The following is a 14398-nucleotide window of genomic DNA, read 5'->3' as shown; positions in this document are numbered from 1 at the left end:
GAGTACAGGTCTGGACACAGCAGGTGAGTACAGGTCTAGACACAGCAGGTGAGTACAGTTCTAGACACAGCAGGTGAGTACAGGTCTGGACACAGCAGGTGAGTACAGGTCTGGACACAGCAGGTGAGTACAGGTCTAGACACAGCAGGTGAGTACAGGTCTAGACACAGCAGGTGAGTACAGGTCTGGACACAGCAGGTGAGTACAGGTCTAGACACAGCAGGTGAGTACAGGTCTAGACACAGCAGGTGAGTACAGGTCTAGACACAGCAGGTGAGTACAGGTCTAGACACAGCAGGTGAGTACAGGTCTAGACACAGCAGGTGAGTACAGGTCTAGACACAGCAGGTGAGTACAGGTCTAGACACAGCAGGTGAGTACAGGTCTGGACACAGCAGGTGAGTACAGGTCTGGACACAGCAGGTGAGTACAGGTCTAGACACAGCAGGTGAGTACAGGTCTGGACACAGCAGGTGAGTACAGGTCTAGACACAGCAGGTGAGTACAGGTCTAGACACAGCAGGTGAGTACAGGTCTGGACACAGCAGGTGAGTACAGGTCTAGACACAGCAGGTGAGTACAGGTCTGGACACAGCAGGTGAGTACAGGTCTAGACACAGCAGGTGAGTTCAGGTCTAGACACAGCAGGTGAGTACAGGTCTGGACACAGCAGGAGAGTACAGGTCTGGACACAGCAGGTGAGTACAGGTCTAGACACAGCAGGTGAGTACAGGTCTAGACACAGCAGGTGAGTACAGGTCTAGACACAGCAGGTGAGTACAGGTCTAGACACAGCAGGTGAGTACAGGTCTGGACACAGCAGTTGAGTACAGGTCTAGACACAGCAGGTGAGTACAGGTCTGGACACAGCAGGTGAGTACAGGTCTAGACACAGCAGGTGAGTACAAAAGAGGTTGTAGTATCTTCATCCAACGGTTGCATGTTTTAGAGTTGTTTTTAAATCCTTTTAACAATTTTGATGACAGTTGCTAAATGGTCCATACTTTACTTAATCACTAACCATACCTTCTCCTCATCCAACCCTTCTCATCTAGCTGTTGATGGGTAATTATTAGGGGTATTGTATTAGAGATAGACAAAATGTGTGTTCAGGACAGACAGACAGACAGACAGACAGACAGACAGACAGACAGACAGACAGACAGACAGACAGACAGACAGACAGACAGACAGACAGACAGACAGACAGACAGACAGACAGACAGACAGACAGACAGACAGACAGAGAGGGGGATACAGGGAGTGTACAGGGAAGGGGGCAGGTAGGTAGGGGAAAACACCTCCAGCTAAATAAGTATATACAAGTAAGTTTGATGGAATCTCCCCTGCTACATCTTTATCTCACAAATAATTACTGGAGGAAAGGGGAGATGGCAGACGGTGAGGAGAGGGAAGAAAAGATGTCTTTATTTTATTTTATTTCACCTTTATTTAACCAGGCAGGCCAGATGAGAACAAGTTCTCATTTACAACTGCGACCTGGCCAAGATAAAGCAAAGCAGTGCGGCAAAAACAACAATGCAGAGTAACACATGGGATAAACAAACGTACAGTCAATTAACTTCTTAAGGTATAGGTGGCAGCATTTTCACTTTTGGATAAATAGCGTGCCCAATTTCAACTTCCTGCTACTCATGCCAAGAATATAAGATATGCATAGTATTAGTACATTTGGATAGGAAACATGTCTGTGAGTATAACAGAACTTATGTAGCAGGCAAAACCCAGAGGACTAACCGTTCAGAATGTCTTTTTTTGAGGTCTCTGTCTGTTCAGTGAGTTCTCATTGGGAACCGATATTTCTTAGGAACTTGTTTTCAGTTCCTACCACTTCCACTGGATGTCACCAGTCGTTGGTATTTGGTTGAGTTTATTCATTTGTGCAATGAAGAAGTCTGGTCATCTAGGAACTGCGTAACACTGTTGAGAGTTGCACAAGACTTGAAAAGTAGCTTGGTTTGTTGTCTTCCTGTATTGAACACAGATAGACCCGTCTTCAATTTGATTGATTATTAACGTTTAAAAATACCTAAAGTTGTATTACAAAAGTAGTTTGAAATGTTTTGGCAAAGTTTACAGGCAACTTTTGAAATATTTTGTAGTGACGTTGCGCAATTTGGAAGCTGTGTTTTTCTGGATCAAACGCGCCAAATAAATGGCCATTTTGGATATATATGGACGGAATTAATCGAACAAAAGGACCAATTGTGATGTGTATGGGACATATTGGAGTGCCAACAAAAGAAGCTCGTCAAAGGTAAGGCATGTTGTATATTTTATTTCTGCATTTTGTATAGCGCCGGCAGGGTTGAAATACTACCCTCTTTGTTCACTGCTGTGCGATCATCAGATAATAGCTTCTAATGCTTTCGCCGAAAAGCCTTTTTAAAATCTGACATGTTGGCTGGATTCACAACGAGTGTAGCTTTAATTTAGTATCTTACATGTGTGATTTAATGAACGTTTGATTTTTATATCATTTTATTTGAATTTGCCGCGCTGCATTTTCCCTGGCTTTTGGCCAAGTGGGACACAAGCGTCCCCTATACCATAAGAAGTTCAACAATAGAAAAATCTATATACAGTGTGTGCAAATGTAGCAAGATTAGGGAGGTAAGGCAATAAATAGGCAATAGTGGCAAAATAATTACAATTTAGCATAATTACAATTCTACTTGATGTGCAAGTAGACATACTGGGGTGCAAAATAGAAAAAATAAATAAGAATGTGGGGATGAGGTAGTTGGGTGGGCTATTTACAGATGGGCTGTGTACAGCTGCAGCAATTGGCAAGCTGCTCTGACAGCTGACACTTAAAGTTTGTGAGGGAGATATAAGTCTCCAACTTCAGTGATTTTTGCAATTTGTCCCAGTCATTGGCAGCAGAGAACTGGAAGGAAAGGTGGTCAAAGTAGGAATTTACTTTGGGGACGACCAGTGAAATATACCTGCTGGAGAGCGTGCTACGGGTGGATGTTGCTATGGTGACCAGTGAGCTGAGATAAGGCGGAGCTATACCTAGCAAAGACTTATAGATGACCTGGAGCCAGTGGGTTTGGCGACGTATATGGAGTGAGGGCCAGCCAATGAGAGCATACAGCTCGCAGTGGTGGGTAGTGTATGGGGCTTCGGTGACAAAACTGATGGCACTGTGATAGGCTACATCCAATTTGCTGAGTAGAGTGTTGGAGGCTATTTTGTAAACGACATCGCCAAAGTCAGGGATCGGTAGGATGGTCAGTTTAAGAGGTTATGTTTGGCAGCATGAGTGAAGGAGGCTTTGGAGCGAAATAGGAAGCCGATTCTAGATTTAACTTTGGATTGGAGATGCTTAATGTGAGTCTGGGATGAGAATTTACAGTCTAGTCAAACACCTAGGTATTTGTAGTTGTCCCCATATTCTAAGTCAGAACTGTCCAGAGTAGTGATGCTAGTCGGGCAGGAAGAGCATGCATTTCGTTTTACTAGCAATTAAGAGCAGTTGGAGGCTACGGAAGGAGTGGGAGAAGTAGTTGGTGAACCAGGTGACTGCCTCTCTGAACCAGGCTTGGCAGTCATTTGAGAAACCAAGGCTGTTGAGTCTGCCGATATGAATGCTGTGATGGACAGAGTCGAAAGCCTTGGTATGGAGGTATGGGGAGGAGGAGGGGGAAAGAAAGAAAGGAGGAGAACAGTAGGAAAAGAGAGAGACGTTAAGATTGAGTGAGAACTTTACCTTACAAATATGGTGCATCAGATAGCAGAGAAAAGTCAGAGGTCAATTCCCTTAAAAATGGAGTCCTTGGGGTTTGTTGATTTACAGTACAAATATGGGATTGACTACAGCAGAGGAAAGCCGCTGATATAACTGTGTCTGTAAATGAATGGAACAGCAGTGGAATCAAACCCATAATTTGGTAACTGGTGGGTTTCCAACAGACTCATGTTGTGACCTCCCTCCCCTCTCTCTCTCTACATGCTCCACATCACTATATATTTTCATTTTTTCTCTTGATCTCACTTTCTCCATATTCCTTCCTTTTCATCATTGTCTTCCCTCTCCTATTACTTCCATGTATTAGTGATGATGCATCCATCTGGAGCTAAGGAGATAAAGCTTCCCTGTCTCAGCCCTGCACCCCCCCAACACACACAAACACACACACAACCACACACTCACACACATTTCTCCATAATCCACACCTCCTCTCTCATCCCTCTCTCCCACCGTTATTAACCATCCCTCATGTCTCTCTCTCCCACCGTTATTAACCATCCCTCATGTCTCTCTCTCCCACCGTTATTAACCATCCCTCATGTCTCTCTCTCACACCGTTATTAACCATCCCTCATGTCTCTCTCTCCCACCGTTATTAACCATCCCTCATGTCTCTCTCTCCCACCGTTATTAACCATCCCTCATGTCTCTCTCTCCCACTGTTATTAACCATCCCTCATGTCTATCTCTCCCACTGTTATTAACCATCCCTCATGTCTCTCTCTCCCACTGTCATTAACCATCCCTCATGTCTCTCTCTCTCCCTCTGTCATTAACCATCCCTCATGTCTATCTCTCTCCCTCTGTCATTAACCATCCCTCATGTCTCTCTCTCCCTCTGTCATTAACCATCCCTCACATCTCTCTCTCTCCCTCTGTCATTAACCATCCCTCATGTCTCTCTCTCCCTCTGTCATTAACCATCCCTCATGTCTCTCTCTCCCTTTGTCATTAACCATCCCTCATGTCTCTCTCTCTCCCTCTGTCATTAACCATCCCTCATGTCTCTCTCTCTCCCTCTGTCATTAACCATCCCTCATGTCTCTCTCTCTCTGACTGTCATTAACCATCCCTCACGTCTCTCTCTCCCTCTGTCATTAACCATCCCTCACGTCTCTCTCTCCCTCTGTCATTAACCATCCCTCATGTCTCTCTCTCCCTCTGTCATTAACCATCCCTCATGTCTCTCTCCCTCTGTCATTAACCATCCCTCATGTCTCTCTCTCTCCCTCTGTCATTAACCATCCCTCACGTCTCTCTCTCTCCCTCTGTCATTAACCATCCCTCATGTCTCTCTCTCCCTCTGTCATTAACCATCCCTCATGTCTCTCTCTCCCTCTGTCATTAACCATCCCTCACGTCTCTCTCTCTCCCTCTGTCATTAACCATCCCTCATGTCTCTCTCTCCCTCTGTCATTAACCATCCCTCACGTCTCTCTCTCTCCCACTGTCATTAACCATCCCTCACGTCTCTCTCTCTCCCTCTGTCATTAACCATCCCTCATGTCTCTCTCTCCCTTTGTCATTAACCATCCCTCATGTCTCTCTCTCTCCCTCTGTCATTAACCATCCCTCATGTCTCTCTCTCTCCCTCTGTCATTAACCATCCCTCCGTCTCTCTCTCTGACTGTCATTAACCATCCCTCACGTCTCTCTCTCCCTCTGTCATTAACCATCCCTCACGTCTCTCTCTCCCTCTGTCATTAACCATCCCTCATGCCTCTCTCTCTCCCTCTGTCATTAACCATCCCTCATGTCTCTCTCTCTCCCTCTGTCATTAACCATTCCTCATGTCTCTCTCTCCCTCTGTCATTAACCATTCCTCATGTCTCTCTCTCCCTCTGTCATTAACCATCCCTCATGTCTCTCTCTCTCCCTCTGTCATTAACCATCCCTCACGTCTCTCTCTCCCTTTGTCATTAACCATCCCTCATGTCTCTCTCTCTCCCTCTGTCATTAACCATCCCTCATGTCTCTCTCTCTCCCTCTGTCATTAACCATCCCTCATGTCTCTCTCTCCCTCTGTCATTAACCATCCCTCATGTCTCTCTCTCTCCCTCTGTCATTAACCATCCCTCATGTCTCTCTCTCTCCCTCTGTCCTTAACCATCCCTCATGTCTCGCTCCCTCTGTCATTAACCATCCCTCAAGTCTCTCTCTCCCTCTGTCATTAACCATCCCTCATGTCTCTCTCTCCCTCTGTCATTAACCATCCCTCATGATCTCTCTCCCTCTGTCATTAACCATCCCTCATGTCTCTCTCTCTCCCTCTGTCATTAACCATCCCTCATGTCTCTCTCTCCCTCTGTCATTAACCATCCCTCATGTCTCTCTCTCCCTCTGTCATTAACCATCCCTCATGTCTCTCTCTCCCTCTGTCATTAACCATCCCTCATGTCTCTCTCTCCCTCTGTCATTAACCATCCCTCATGTCTCTCTCTCCCTTTGTCATTAACCATCCCTCATGTCTCTCTCTCTCCCTCTGTCATTAACCATCCCTCATGTCTCTCTCTCCCTCTGTCATTAACCATCCCTCATGTCTCTCTCTCTCTGACTGTCATTAACCATCCCTCACGTCTCTCTCTCCCTCTGTCATTAACCATCCCTCACGTCTCTCTCTCCCTCTGTCATTAACCATCCCTCATGTCTCTCTCTCCCTCTGTCATTAACCATCCCTCATGTCTCTCTCCCTCTGTCATTAACCATCCCTCATGTCTCTCTCTCTCCCTCTGTCATTAACCATCCCTCATGTCTCTCTCTCTCTCCCTCTGTCATTAACCATCCCTCATGTCTCTCTCTCCCTCTGTCATTAACCATCCCTCACGTCTCTCTCTCCCTCTGTCATTAACCATCCCTCATGTCTCTCTCTTCCTCTGTCATTAACCATCCCTCATGTCTCTCTCTCTCCCTCTGTCATTAACCATCCCTCACGTCTCTCTCTCTCCCTCTGTCATTAACCATCCCTCATGTCTCTCTCTCCCTCTGTCATTAACCATCCCTCATGTCTCTCTCTCCCTCTGTCATTAACCATCCCCTCTCTCTCTCTCTCCCTCTGTCATTAACCATCCCTCATGTCTCTCTCTCCCTCTGTCATTAACCATCCCTCACGTCTCTCTCTCTCCCACTGTCATTAACCATCCCTCACGTCTCTCTCTCTCCCTCTGTCATTAACCATCCCTCATGTCTCTCTCTCCCTTTGTCATTAACCATCCCTCATGTCTCTCTCTCTCCCTCTGTCATTAACCATCCCTCATGTCTCTCTCTCTCCCTCTGTCATTAACCATCCCTCACGTCTCTCTCTCTCTGACTGTCATTAACCATCCCTCACGTCTCTCTCTCCCTCTGTCATTAACCATCCCTCACGTCTCTCTCTCCCTCTGTCATTAACCATCCCTCATGCCTCTCTCTCTCCCTCTGTCATTAACCATCCCTCATGTCTCTCTCTCTCCCTCTGTCATTAACCATTCCTCATGTCTCTCTCTCCCTCTGTCATTAACCATTCCTCATGTCTCTCTCTCCCTCTGTCATTAACCATCCCTCATGTCTCTCTCTCTCCCTCTGTCATTAACCATCCCTCATGTCTCTCTCTCCCTCTGTCATTAACCATCCCTCATGTCTCTCTCTCTCCCTCTGTCATTAACCATCCCTCATGTCTTCATCTCTCTCCCTCTGTCATTAACCATCCCTCATGTCTCTCTCTCCTCTGTCATTAACCATCCCTCATGTCTCTCTCTCCCTCTGTCATTAACCATCCCTCATGTCTCTCTCTCCCTCTGTCATTAACCATTCCTCATGTCTCTCTCTCCCTCTGTCATTAACCATCCCTCATGTCTCTCTCTCCCTCTGTCATTAACCATCCCTCATGTCTCTCTCTCTCCCTCTGTCATTAACCATCCCTCATGTCTCTCTCTCCCTCTGTCATTAACCATCCCTCATGTCTCTCTCTCCCTCTGTCATTAACCATCCCTCATGTCTCTCTCTCCCTCTGTCATTAACCATCCTCATGTCTCTCTCTCTCCCTCTGTCATTAACCATCCCTCATGTCTCTCTCTCCCTCTGTCATTAACCATCCCTCATGTCTCTCTCCCTCTGTCATTAACCATCCTCATGTCTCTCTCTCTCCCTCTGTCATTAACCATCCCTCATGTCTCTCTCTCCCTCTGTCATTAACCATCCCTCATGTCTCTCTCTCTCCCTCTGTCATTAACCATCCCTCATGTCTCTCTCTCCCTCTGTCATTAACCATCCCTCACGTCTCTCTCTCTCCCTCTGTCATTAACCATCCCTCATGTCTCTCTCTCTCCCTCTGTCATTAACCATTCCTCATGTCTCTCTCTCTCCCTCTGTCATTAACCATCCCTCATGTCTCTCTCTCCCTCCCTCTGTCATTAACCATCCCTCATGTCTCTCTCTCTCCCTCTGTCATTAACCATCCCTCTCTCTCTCCCTCTGTCATTAACCATCCCTCATGTCTCTCTCTCCCTCTGTCATTAACCATCCCTCATGTCTCTCTCTCTCCCTCTGTCATTAACCATCCCTCATGTCTCTCTCTCCTCTGTCATTAACCATCCCTCATGTCTCTCTCTCCCTCTGTCATTAACCATCCCTCATGTCTCTCTCTCCCTCTGTCATTAACCATCCCTCATGTCTCTCTCTCTCCCTCTGTCATTAACCATCCCTCATGTCTCTCTCTCCCTCTGTCATTAACCATCCCTCATGTCTCTCTCTCCCTCTGTCATTAACCATCCCTCATGTCTCTCTCTCCCTCTGTCATTAACCATCCCTCATGTCTCTCTCTCCCTCTGTCATTAACCATCCCTCATGTCTCTCTCTCTCCCTCTGTCATTAACCATCCCTCATGTCTCTCTCTCTCCCTCTGTCATTAACCATCCCTCATGTCTCTCTCTCTCCCTCTGTCATTAACCATCCCTCATGTCTCTCTCTCCGTCTGTCATTAACCATCCCTCACGTCTCTCTCTCCCTCTGTCATTAACCATCCCTCAAGTCTCTCTCTCCCTCTGTCATTAACCATCCCTCATGTCTCTCTCTCCCTCTGTCATTAACCATCCCTCATGTCTCTCTCTCCTTCTGTCATTAACCATCCCTCACGTCTCTCTCTCTCTCCCTCTGTCATTAACCATCCCTCATGTCTCTCTCTCTCTCCCTCTGTCATTAACCATCCCTCATGTCTCTCTCTCCCTCTGTCATTAACCATCCCTCATGTCTCTCTCTCCCTCTGTCATTAACCATCCCTCATGTCTCTCTCTCTCTCCCTCTGTCATTAACCATCCCTCATGTCTCTCTCTCCCTCTGTCATTAACCATCCCTCATGTCTCTCTCTCTCCCTCTGTCATTAACCATCCCTCATGTCTCTCTCTCCCTCTGTCATTAACCATCCCTCATGTCTCTCTCTCTCCCTCTGTCATTAACCATCCCTCATGTCTCTCTCTCCCTCTGTCATTGTCTCTCTCTCTCCCTCTGTCATTAACCATCCCTCATGTCTCTCTCTCCCTCTGTCATTAACCATCCCTCATGTCTCTCTCTCCCTCTGTCATTAACCATCCCTCATGTCTCTCTCTCTCCCTCTGTCATTAACCATCCTCATGTCTCTCTCTCCCTCTGTCATTAACCATCCCTCATGTCTCTCTCTCCCTCTGTCATTAACCATTCCTCATGTCTCTCTCTCCCTCTGTCATTAACCATCCCTCATGTCTCTCTCTCCCTCTGTCATTAACCATCCCTCATGTCTCTCTCTCCCTCTGTCATTAACCATCCCTCATGTCTCTCTCTCTCCCTCTGTCATTAACCATCCCTCATGTCTCTCTCTCCCTCTGTCATTAACCATTCCTCATGTCTCTCTCTCCCTCTGTCATTAACCATCCCTCATGTCTCTCTCTCCCTCTGTCATTAACCATCCCTCATGTCTCTCTCTCTCTCCCTCTGTCATTAACCATCCCTCACGTCTCTCTCTCTCCCTCTGTCATTAACCATCCCTCATGTCTCTCTCTCCCTCTGTCATTAACCATCCCTCATGTCTCTCTCTCCCTCTGTCATTAACCATCCCTCATGTCTCTCTCTCCTCTGTCATTAACCATCCCTCTCTCTCTCTCCCTCTGTCATTAACCATCCCTCATGTCTCTCTCTCCCTCTGTCATTAACCATCCCTCATGTCTCTCTCTCCCTCTGTCATTAACATCCCTCATCCTCTCCCTCTGTCATTAACCTCCTCATGTCTCTCTCTCCTCTGTCATTAACCATCCTCATGTCTCTCTCTCTCCTCTGTCATTAACCATCCCTCATGTCTCTCTCTCTCCCTCTGTCATAACCATCCCTCATGTCTCTCTCATCCCTCTGTCATTAACCATCCCTCATGTCTCTCTCTCCCTCTGTCATTAACCATCCTCATCTCCCTCTGTCACCATCCCTCATGTCTCTCTCTCTCCCTCTGTCATTAACCATCCCTCATGTCTCTCTCTCTCCTCTGTCATTAACCATCCCTCATGTCTCTCTCTCTCCCTCTGTCATTAACCATCCCTCATGTCTCTCTCTCCCTCTGTCATTAACCATCCCTCATGTCTCTCTCTCTCCCTCTGTCATTAACCATCCCTCATGTCTCTCTCTCCCTCTGTCATTAACCATCCCTCATGTCTCTCTCTCCCTCTGTCATTAACCATCCCTCATGTCTCTCTCTCTCCTCTGTCATTAACCATCCCTCATGTCTCTCTCTCCCTCTGTCATTAACCATCCTCATGTCTCTCTCTCTCCCTCTGTCATTCATCCCTCTCTCTCCCTCTGTCATTACCATCCCCATGTCTCTATCTCCCTCTGTCATTAACCATCCCTCATGTCTCTCTCTCTCCCTCTGTCATTAACCATCCCTCATGTCTCTCTCTCTCCCTCTGTCATTAACCATCCCTCTCTCTCTCCCTCTGTCATTAACCATCCCTCATGTCTCTCTCTCCCTCTGTCATTAACCATCCCTCATGTCTCTCTCTCCCTCTGTCATTAACCATCCCTCATGTCTCTCTCTCTCCCTCTGTCATTAACCATCCCTCATGTCTCTCTCTCTCCCTCTGTCATTAACCATCCTCATGTCTCTCTCTCCCTCTGTCATTAACCATCCCTCATGTCTCTCTCTCCCTCTGTCATTAACCATCCCTCATGTCTCTCTCTCCCTCTGTCATTAACCATCCCTCATGTCTCTCTCTCCCTCTGTCATTAACCATCCCTCATGTCTCTCTCTCCTCTGTCATTAACCATCCCTCATGTCTCTCTCTCCCTCTGTCATTAACCATCCCTCATGTCTCTCTCTCTCCCTCTGTCATTAACCATCCCTCATGTCTCTCTCCCTCTGTCATTAACCATCCCTCATGTCTCTCTCTCCCTCTGTCATTAACCATCCCTCATGTCTCTCTCTCCCTCTGTCATTAACCATCCCTCATGTCTCTCTCTCTCCCTCTGTCATTAACCATCCCTCATGTCTCTCTCTCTCCCTCTGTCATTAACCATCCCTCATGTCTCTCTCTCTCCCTCTGTCATTAACCATCCCTCATGTCTCTCTCTCCCTCTGTCATTAACCATCCCTCATGTCTCTCTCTCCTCTGTCATTAACCATCCTCTCATTCTCTCTCTCCCTCTGTCATTAACCATCCCTCATGTCTCTCTCTCTCCCTCTGTCATTAACCATCCCTCATGTCTCTCTCTCCCTCTGTCATTAACCATCCCTCATGTCTCTCTCCTCTGTCATTAACCATCCCTCATGTCTCTCTCTCCCTCTGTCATTAACCATCCCTCATGTCTCTCTCTCTCCCTCTGTCATTAACCATCCCTCATGTCTCTCTCTCTCCCTCTGTCATTAACCATCCCTCATGTCTCTCTCTCTCCCTCTGTCATTAACCATCTCCTCTCCCTCTGTCATTAACCATCCCTCTCTCTCTCCTCCCTCTGTCATTCATCCCTCATGTCTCTCTCTCCCTCTGTCATTAACCATCCCTCATGTCTCTCTCTCTCCTCTGTCATTAACCATCCCTCATGTCTCTCTCTCTCCCTCTGTCATTAACCATCCCTCATGTCTCTCTCTCTCCCTCTGTCATTAACCATCCCTCATGTCTTCATCTCTCTCCCTCTGTCATTAACCATCCCTCATGTCTCTCTCTCTCCCTCTGTCATTAACCATCCCTCATGTCTCTCTCTCTCCCTCTGTCATTAACCATCCCTCATGTCTCTCTCTCCCTCTGTCATTAACCATCCCTCATGTCTTCATCTCTCTCCCTCTGTCATTAACCATCCCTCATGTCTCTCTCTCTCCCTCTGTCATTAACCATCCCTCATGTCTCTCTCCCTCTGTCATTAACCATCCCTCATGTCTCTCTCTCCCTCTGTCATTAACCATCCCTCATGTCTCTCTCTCTCTCCCTCTGTCATTAACCATCCCTCATGTCTCTCTCCCTCCTCTGTCATTAACCATCCCTCATGTCTCTCTCTCTCCCTCTGTCATTAACCATCCCTCATGTCTCTCTCTCCCTCTGTCATTAACCATCCCTCATGTCTCTCTCTCCCTCTGTCATTAACCATCCCTCATGTCTCTCTCTCCCTCTGTCATTAACCATCCTCATGTCTCTCTCTCTCCCTCTGTCATTAACCATCCCTCATGTCTCTCTCTCCCTCTGTCATTAACCATCCCTCATGTCTCTCTCTCCCTCTGTCATTAACCATCCCTCATGTCTCTCTCTCTCCCTCTGTCATTAACCATCCCTCATGTCTCTCTCTCCCTCTGTCATTAACCATCCCTCATGTCTCTCTCTCTCCCTCTGTCATTAACCATCCCTCATGTCTCTCTCTCCCTCTGTCATTAACCATCCCTCATGTCTCTCTCTCTCCCTCTGTCATTAACCATCCCTCATGTCTCTCTCTCCCTCTGTCATTAACCATCCCTCATGTCTCTCTCTCTCCCTCTGTCATTAACCATCCCTCATGTCTCTCTCTCTCCCTCTGTCATTAACCATCCTCATGTCTCTCTCTCTCCCTTCTGTCATTAACCATCCCTCATGTCTCTCTCTCCCTCTGTCATTAACCATCCCTCATGTCTCTCTCTCTCCTCCCTGTCATTAACCATCCCTCATGTCATTCTCTCTCTCCCTCTGTCATTAACCATCCCTCATGTCTCTCTCTCTCCCTCTGTCATTACCATCCCCATCCCTCTGTCATGTCTCTCTCTCTCCCTCTGTCATTAACCATCCCTCATGTCTCTCTCTCCCTCTGTCATTAACCATCCCTCATGTCTCTCTCTCCCTCTGTCATTAACCATCCCTCATGTCTCTCTCTCCCTCTGTCATTAACCATCCCTCATGTCTCTCTCTCCCTCTGTCATTAACCATCCCTCATGTCTCTCTCTCTCCCTCTGTCATTAACCATCCCTCATGTCTCTCTCTCCCTCTGTCATTAACCATCCCTCATGTCTCTCTCTCTCCCTCTGTCATTAACCATCCCTCATGTCTCTCTCTCTCCCTCTGTCATTAACCATCCCTCATGTCTCTCTCTCTCCCTCTGTCATTAACCATCCCTCATGTCTCTCTCTCTTAACCATCCCTCATTCCTCTCTCTCTCCCTCTGTCATTAACCATCCCTCATGTCTCTCTCTCTCCCTCTGTCATTAACCATCCCTCATGTCTCTCTCTCTCCCTCTGTCATTAACCATCCCTCATGTCTCTCTCTCCCTCTGTCATTAACCATCCCTCATGTCTCTCTCTCTCCCTCTGTCATTAACCATCCCTCATGTCTCTCTCTCCCTCTGTCATTAACCATCCCTCATGTCTCTCTCTCCCTCTGTCATTAACCATCCCTGTCCTCTGTCATTAACCATCCCTCATGTCTCTCTCTCTCCCTCTGTCATTAACCATCCCTCATGTCTCTCTCTCTCCCTCTGTCATTAACCATCCCTCATGTCTCTCTCTCCCTCTGTCATTAACCATCCCTCATGTCTCTCTCTCCCTCTGTCATTAACCATCCCTCATGTCTCTCTCTCTCCCTCTGTCATTAACCATCCCTCATGTCTCTCTCTCTCCCTCTGTCATTAACCATCCCTCATGTCTCTCTCTCTCCCTCTGTCATTAACCATCTCTCTCCCTCTGTCATTCATCCCTCTCTCTCTCTCCCTCTGTCATTAACCATCCCTCATGTCTCTCTCTCTCCCTCTGTCATTAACCATCCCTCATGTCTCTCTCTCTCCCTCTGTCATTAACCATCCCTCATGTCTCTCTCTCTCCCTCTGTCATTAACCATCCCTCATGTCTCTCTCTCCCTCTGTCATTAACCATCCCTCATGTCTCTCTCTCCCTCTGTCATTAACCATCCCTCATGTCTCTCTCTCTCCCTCTGTCATTAACCATCCCTCATGTCTCTCTCTCTCCCTCTGTCATTAACCATCCCTCATGTCTCTCTCTCTCCCTCTGTCATTAACCATCCCTCATGTCTCTCTCTCTCCCTCTGTCATTAACCATCCCTCATGTCTCTCTCTCTCCTCTGTCATTAACCATCCCTCATGTCTCTCTCTCCCTCTGTCATTAACCATCCCTCATGTCTCTCTCTCCCTCTGTCATTAACCATCCCTCATGTCTCTCT

This window comes from Oncorhynchus nerka, linkage group LG3 (genome assembly GCF_034236695.1).
Source record: "Oncorhynchus nerka isolate Pitt River linkage group LG3, Oner_Uvic_2.0, whole genome shotgun sequence".
Classification (NCBI taxonomy): Eukaryota; Metazoa; Chordata; class Actinopteri; order Salmoniformes; family Salmonidae; genus Oncorhynchus; species Oncorhynchus nerka.
This window is presented reverse-complemented; position numbering follows the sequence as displayed.